Below are 8,299 nucleotides of genomic sequence, written 5' to 3' on the forward strand. Positions count from 1 at the left end.
CCAAGGTGTGTGTCTCTGCGCTGGTGGAGGGTGTGGGTAAGCACTGTGATGGGTCTTCAGGGAGGGTGCCTCCAGATTCCTCTTCAGAGGTTTCTTCGGGGCTTTGTTGGAGGCCCTAAGTCATGGACTCTGTTGGCAGTTTGGCTTTTAGAGATGTGCCTACGAAAGCAAGGGGAGATAATTAGTGCATGGCAGTGGCCTGTGAAAGAGGACACATCACTCTTGGCATGGTTGTCTGATGGATGTTGCACTGCTGGATCCTCACTTAGTACAGCAGCACCAACCTCACCATCTGCACAGGACCAGTCCAGATCCTCGCCAGCCAGCTGGATTGCTCTGTTTTCAAAGTTTATGAGGACCTTGATTTTGGGCATTCCAGACACCTGGCTGTGACTTCTCCCTCTTGTCGTGTGCCAGCCTGTCCTGCATGAATAGAGATGGAGAGAGTGTAAGCAGGATACCTGCTGGGCCAGATGATAAATGTGCCTGGCCTGTGTGAGTGATGAGCGGTCTCATGGATGGAATGAGGACGATGAGTGTGAGAGAGTGAATGATCAGCCCACCCGCCATGGAAATGACGTGTTTCCCGGGGGTGAATGAATAATGAGGTGGGCTCGGGATGATACAACATGAAAACCCGCCATTGCCGTTGGCGGGCAGCACAACATTTTACCTGCCTGGTACCGTACGTAGTGCAAATTTGGGAAAATTCCACCCTAAAACTCAAAGACAAGCAATTTAATGAAGATATTTTCCGAAGCCTAATTATCCGTATAGGTATTCATCAACTCACAATCAACTTGGTAAAGGCCATTTCTCACTGCAAGAGTAATTGTCTTATTCAGAATCTTATTCAGTAATGGATCATTTCTTTCTCTTCTCCATCACATTTTAGGTGAATAGTTCAGATATATTGCTCAATTTGGTTTCACATGCCAATATAATTCAGACCTATGGCCAGATAAGTGAGTAATATAAACAGTTACCGTTGATCTTCTGTTCTATCTTACATAAACTCAATTGGCTGTAGTATCTTGCTTTTAACATTCTAGAGGGCAATAAAATTGAAAGATGGGTTGAAGTGCAGATAACTTGAAGAAAATTTAATCTGAAAAATGGTGGAAGTTGTGAGTCGATATAACCAGGAGAAGTCACTATTCTGAGGGCACCAAAAGTAAGGTGCATGTTGTACATAAGCCGAGCTTCTGTAGCTTTAAAAATGTCGAATTCTGTTATATGACAAACTTTTGCTTTTCTGTTGACCTAAAGGAAACAATAGTATCAAATGATTTGGCTCTTGGTTCAATTGTTCAGTTTATTTTAGGTTAAAACAAATTTCTGGTGAGGCAATATCAAATGGACAATAAAGGTCAAGAGAATGAAAGATGTTTGGATCACAGCTACAAAGCCCATCTGTGAACTAGAGATAAACTTCATAGGAATTTATTTTACACAATGAGGTTGCAATTTCTAAAAATAACCAGGACTCTTTCTGGTAAATATTTTTATAGCACTGTGCTTCCAGTCACAGGTCATTGCCAGTGCTAAGAAGAATGATTCTGCAAAAATTACATCACAGCTTATTCTTCTTTTGTTACTTGATGACCTTTCATTGTTAGTGCAACTATCGTAGAAATATGTCTTCTTTATGGAACCTTCCATAAATGGAAAATAAATATAGATTATAAGAGAAATACGTTTTAAAGAGGTTTCTATTTTTCTGATCTGAGGGCGTATGGTGAGGTTTATAGGTTACTAAACAGATTTTTTGCTGTAATGCAGTTTTCTAGATAGCATCCTTATTAATACACCTTCAGATGAATGAATGTTATAGCAAAAAGTAAAACTATGGGCAGAATTTTACAACAGTGGGATTTTACATTCCTGTTGTCGTCAATGGGGTTTATAATAGCTCGCCGTATTTTACAGCTGCCGCCAAAACTGGCCCCGCTGCCATTTTGAGTGGGCGGGCCACTTAAGGCCCGTCCAGCGTGTCGCCCGACAGAAAGCGTGTGCAGCGGGGGTGGGAGGGGGGGAGGGATTCCCCAACTGTCGGAGTGCGCTCTTTCGCACACGCGCACATCTCCCTGAGACTAAGTGCCTGTCTCAGGGAGAGCGCTGAAAGTTTTATAAACTTAAAAAATAGAAAAATAAAAAAAGTAATAACATGTCTCCCTCATGTGACAATGTCACACGAGATGGGACAGGTTAATAAATATCACCTAAATTTTATTAGTTTTTTAAAACAGACATGAAACCTCATCCCGCCAGTGGATGAGGTTTCATGTTTTTTCTGAAGCCCGCTGGGGCTCCTGGCCTGCCCACCAGCCTTAAGGTTGGATGGGCAGGACCTTTAATTGCCTTAATTATCCTGTCAATGGCCTCAATTGGACATTGACAGGTCAGAGGGCGCACAGCAGATTTCGCTGTCACCTGGCTTCCTGAATATTTAAATAGGGCGGGATGACGTCGTGGGGAACCCCTGACATCATCCCGCGTCATTTTCGCATCAGCAAGCGGGCCCCGCCCCCAACTCGCTGATGGAAAAATTCTGGCCAGGGTTTTTTTGTGAATTTAGAGTTGATGTGCTTTGTCAATACAGCAGGAGTGCCACTTTGTACACTTTCAGATTATAGAGAATTAGTCAGAGAGGTTTTCTGAGTTTAAACAAAACACAAGGTAAATTTATTGACATTTCTTCCTGAATTAAAAACAAAATCTAGATAAATCGCAATCACCATTCATTTGTCACACACATTCACTTGGCCCACACACACAGTAGTACAGATGATAGAATAAAAAGGTTAGGTTTGAAAAAAAAATTACAGTTTGTGAAGAAGATAAAAAAAAACAAAGGAATATATGATTAGCTGGCCTTTGGCTGGTGATTTCACATTGCAGCCGTTTTGTTCAGCTGCCTTCCTGGGTAGTTATCTGGAGCATGTTTCCATGTTTTATCCCCAAAAGATCTCAGTTTGCAGTAGAATTCTCTTCTCAGGATGGTTACTTTGAAAATCCTGGCATAATACTTTAGAGAGAGAGAGAGAAAGAGAAACAGCAGCCTTTCAGTGCAGCATTCTGATCTCTCATCTTGCTGGCTTGGTGAACAGTTCTTAAAGTCCTGCTGGCTGTATATTCCAGAGGAATGTGATTAATCTATATCTGTTGTATCATTGTCTTTTAAAACAAGTAATTGCATTTTGATGTCTCATCACAGAAAAAATTGAAGAGCTTCAGGACAGTGTGAAAGTCAACAGGAGCTGGGATCATTCATGCTCCTCAGGGGGTTTTAGGTGTCTGTTCCATTTTCATCCTACTTAGGTGAAGTGCAAGTTGTATATTGTGGCTTGCTAGCAGCCCTCTATTATCTTAATAAGATTACAGTTTATTGTTTATTTTTAAATCCAGTCAGAGAAAGAAGAAATAGAAGATGTATCTTTTTTTTTAAATTGCACATCCTCCTAACAACTGTCAATGCTTTGATTATAGGTGAATGTTACACAAGAAGAATATATGTACATAAATATTGTAGTCTATCGTAAGTCTCAGGGAGAAAGCTATTATTTGAAAATTATTTAACTTAAGACATAAAGATAATGTGCAAGCTCAATTTTCCCTAGTTTTGCAATTGTTTAGGGTATAAATTCGTCATGTGTGAAAGCGGTAACCGGGCATAGCAAATTAGCAGCTTATTTCATACTTAGTTTGGTCAGTTTATCATTGACATCTGTGGGACACAACATTAAGCAGAATGTAAAATAGGCTGCTCATTTGTCTGACTTGTGCCATGACTGAGGATGCATTTCACCCACTAAGTGTTAAATAATTATTGTGGAACCACTCATTGGTCTAATGCTAGCCCAGAAATGACTAGACATTACTAAGTTCAACTCAACTACTTGTGATCAGGATATTCAAACTCATGACTACTGAGTTGCTACTTGAGTACCATAACCACTGTGCGATAATATCCTAGTACACTTCTATTAGCCCACCCAACCCCCAGATATGATCCAAATGACTGATATTACGAATTTAATTAAAAATTGTGGGCGGATTTCTGATATTGATTCATTCTTATTTAAAATGAAGCTGAATCAGTTTCAACCCCTTTTCATTTCTAGCCATTGCTATTGAGATAAACTAACCAAACTAAGTATGAAATAAGCTGCTAATTTGCTATGCCCGGTTACTGCTTTCACACATGACGAATTCTATTTCAGCAGAATGAGCTAGATTCAAAATTTAGTCTCAGAAATGATCCCAGATTTCAATGCACTGGCCCACACACCTAAGCATTTCCACTGAACTTCTACTTGGTATGACTCATTTGTATTTTGTATTAACACAATGAGAAATGAATACAGACAACTCACCTTCTACACAACACATTATTCCAGTGATCAGGGCACTTCTTTCTCTATGAATGTTGATGGACTACAGATATTAGTCTGTTGAGTCTATGATGCAACAAAAGAAGCGGAAGCATTGTTTGCTGTCAAAGACTAGAAATTGATTTGCACTGCGCCGCTTGTAGAAGCGCTACAAAGGCCTTGCGCTGTTTTACCTGTATTTCTCATGCTGGCAGCAATTTCTTGCTTGGCCTAAATGGCATTCTGCCAGGATGAAAGCTCAGGCAGGTGCATCCACTGTGTGTGCCAGAAGGAGTTGATTCAGCGCCATCCTGCCTTCACACAATCTAACCGATTGGTGTGATGCCAGCATCCTAAATTTGGGCAACAAATGTCCAGGTGGTATTTGCATTGTTTACTAAAGATAAGATAATAGTGAAGCTATAAGATGGACCCTGAAGTAGCATTATTTAAAGGGACAGGCAGTCTGATTGCAGATGAGGTAATTCTACGGAACATTTTCAATTACAGTGTATCTGAAAGACTGTGGAGTTTTTTTTTGAGTTGTTTTGATGATTTGCCAGAAGGCATTGCCACATCATATCAGGGACAGGGTCTGTGGTGGGTATGTGGGACCCGGGGTGGGGTGGTGGTTGGGGGGACAGAGATGAAGAGGAGTAAGTGGCCTGTGCACATAAATGCTGCATCAGCCAGGGCACATCCGTTGCAATGCCTTTGGGCCTTCAGCATGACATGGGGCAGAATTTTATGGTTTCTCACTGGTGAGTTTGCAGGTGGCGAGCCTGTGAAATTCTGCACGGGTCCTTCCTGCTGCCTACCTGTCTGCCTCACGCCTAATTTTACAGGGGTGGGGGCAGACAAGGCCTAGGGCAGTATGCCTGACCTCGGCCCAACTGAGGCCATTAATTGGCCAATTAATGGTTACTGATGCTTCCCATTGGCTGCAATTTTCAGGCTGGCAGGAGGAGGTCAGCACTGGCGGTGCCCTGATCACTGGAATAATGTGTTTCGTAGGAGGTTAACTTGCTTGGGCCTCAGGTGGGAAGGGTGGGGGGTTGCCTCCCTCCCTCAAGTGTTCCCTTTCCCAAACAAAGATCCCCCCAACACACACCTTAAACCAGCTTATATTTCAGCTCTTTCCTGGACTCGAACTCAAGTTCTGTCGAAGGGTCATGAGGACTCGAAACGTCAACTCTTTTCTTCTCCGCTGATGCTGCCAGACCTGCTGAGTTTTTCCAGGTAATTCTGTTTTTGTTTTCCCCCCAACAAGGTCTGCCCCATCCAGATGTCTCATCCTTCCATTTTTTTTGGAACCGAGCTCCTGTCACCCTCACCTCCCCCTGCCACCATGCAAGGCCTCCTGCCTTGACCTTGTCAAGAGCCTCCCAGTGCTCACCTTTTATCCAGCTCCTGGCACATCATTGCTGGTACTGGATGTAGTCCAAGCATGTGATGCTGGGACTAGAGAGGGGCTGTCATATCAGATTGACCAGCAGCTCTCTGAGGCAGACTTCCTCCTGGGTATGGGGGTGGAAGTCCTGTCTCCAGTGAATTAATGCTCCATAGAGTGTTAACTAACTGAGGAGCAGTTGTCAGGAGTCGAGGTGAGTTCCTTGCTGATCTTCTCAAGGGTGGGCTGGTAGAACCCACCATCTGAAAGATCCGGCCCATGGAGATGGAGCAAAGGTGGCAGAGGGGGCAAATTCTGCACCATGCCTTCTGCCAAGTTGGAGCCAGACTGCTTCATGCTCCTTGACAGTGACTAACATCTGTCTGGCAAGCCAACCAATGCAGCCAGCATCTCTGTGTGCATGTCCATTAAGTGACCTCCTCTATGCCGTCCAATCTGAGTCCTGTGCAGCAATACTCATTCGGTTTCTTCTTCCTCCCGGTGAGACTCAGTGATGGTCATCATGGTTCCTCCGGTGCAGGTGTCACCTTTCATCAAGACGGTTAGGTATTCAGCATTGCTGGCTGGTATCATCTATGGGAAGAAGTGATATGATTATCTAAAGCCTATTGCTGAAGAGGAGAGGAGATTTGAGGCTGAAGAGAAAAAGGAGTGAGAGAAGCTTGAGCGCATTGCGAAACAATTGGTGGAAGCTAATGAAGACACTATTTTGAAATGATTACCATTAAAAACAGATGAAGTGTCAGCATGCTGCCCTCTTGGTTTGCCAGTTATGGACTTGTCAGATGTATCTATTCAGCACACATTTTTCTTCTGCTTTTCCAATGAGCGAGAATAAATTTTATTTGAGCAAAAAAAAAACTCATTCGCCCTTTACATCACCTGGCGAACAGGCAAATGAAACCTCCATTATCCAGGTCTGGTTGCAGACCACTTGTGCCAGATGATTCATTACTTGCTAATCGCAACTCTATTCTAGCCTCCAAGGTACGTGCAGTGTTAATATCTGAGCAGGTGTCAGCGAGTGTCAGATCAGGGACGAGGTTCTGTATTCTTGCTGTCTTTCGTCTTCTTGGAGCTCCTGTGGCTTGGCAGGCAGCAGTTCTGATGAAAGGACATTGACCTGAAATGTTAACTCTGTTCCTCTCTCCGCAGATGTTGTCTGCCCTGCTGAGTATTTCCAGAATTTTCTGTTTAATTTCAGGTTTCCAACATGCACCATATTTTGCTTTAGTGGCAGTTCTTGGGTGTCTGAAAGCAGGAATTCAAAAGGGGAATGTTGGTGTGAGGGAAGGTGGTCTTGGGTGGGAAGCAAGAGGTTCATGGTCACACCATTAGCAGGTTGCTCATCATGCCAGAAGGCAGAAGGATAAGCTGAGAGTTGAGAAGGGGCAAAAAGCAGGAACATAGTGTTAAACTCCATGTGCTCAGCACTGCCGAGTGCTACAGGCTCTGTTGCGGCTGGTGCCATGATACAGAGAACAAACTCCTCTTTAGGGTACAGAAGATGCAGCTTCCCTTGTCCACTGCTTGTTCTGCTCTGCTCCCCTCTATTGTGCGCCACTTTATCCTGTAAGATAGGGCACAGAATATCAGTAGTTGTGTTGCACTGTGTTTGGGTAATGTACCTGCTTAGCTGAATAGCTGTGGTTATGTAAAAGCAGTGAGAGGTAGGTATTAAGCTGGCCACACTAGTAGGTGTATGAAGGGGCCCTGAGTGCCAGGAAGTATAAGAAAAGGAAAAACAGCAAGAGTACAGAACTAATGTCCCTGATCTGACACTCGCAGATACCAGCTCAGATATTAACTCTGTACATACCTCGTAGGCTAGTATAGAATTGCTGAGTGAATGATAGGGGTATGGTACATTGAGCAGTGTAATTGGCTGTTGTGGTGGGTAGAAGATATCACATGAAGATGCATTTACTAATGTTGACCACCCACATAAGGACTTCTTGTGGCACTGGTTCCAGGTTCTTGAGCCCAGACTCCAGGAGTTGACTTTCTGGGCCATCTGCTTACTCCCTTCTGAGACTGATACTTAAGGGTCTCTTCACATGAGGGGGACATGTTAATAATTTTTTAATGTTTCTATTTTTACACTTAACTTACCTGTCACGAATCTCCCTGAGGCAGGACTTTGAATCAGGGAGCAGTGCGCTCTTTCATGCGCATGCGTGAAAGAGCGCACTTTGACAGGTGGGGATTCGCTCCCCCACCCTCCCACCGGAACAGGAAGTGCATAGCGCTTCCTGTTGGGAATGCACTTAAAATGGCGGCGGGCCCCATTTCGGTGGTGGGGGTCGTCTGACCGCCCGCCGCTGAGCCGGTGGGGCCCACACGCCATCCGAGGGCAAAATTCTGCCCAATAAATCTGGAATATAAATATACTCTCAGTAACCATGAAGCTATATCGTTGTTTAAAAACCCACCGGGTTCACTAATGCCCTTAACTGGGGAAGAAAATATTCTGTTCTTACCTTGCCTGGCCTACATATGACTCCAGACCCACAGC

At 43.8% G+C, this 8,299-nt stretch overlaps 1 pseudogene; it reads left to right on the forward strand.

The window, feature by feature from the left end:
- The first annotated feature begins 6,286 nt into the window (after positions 1-6,286).
- On the forward strand, positions 6,287-6,502 carry LOC121282575 (annotated as a pseudogene).
- The last annotated feature ends 1,797 nt before the right edge of the window (positions 6,503-8,299 follow it).

This window comes from Carcharodon carcharias, chromosome 9 (assembly GCF_017639515.1).
Source record: "Carcharodon carcharias isolate sCarCar2 chromosome 9, sCarCar2.pri, whole genome shotgun sequence".
NCBI classification, from domain to species: domain Eukaryota; kingdom Metazoa; phylum Chordata; class Chondrichthyes; order Lamniformes; family Lamnidae; genus Carcharodon; species Carcharodon carcharias.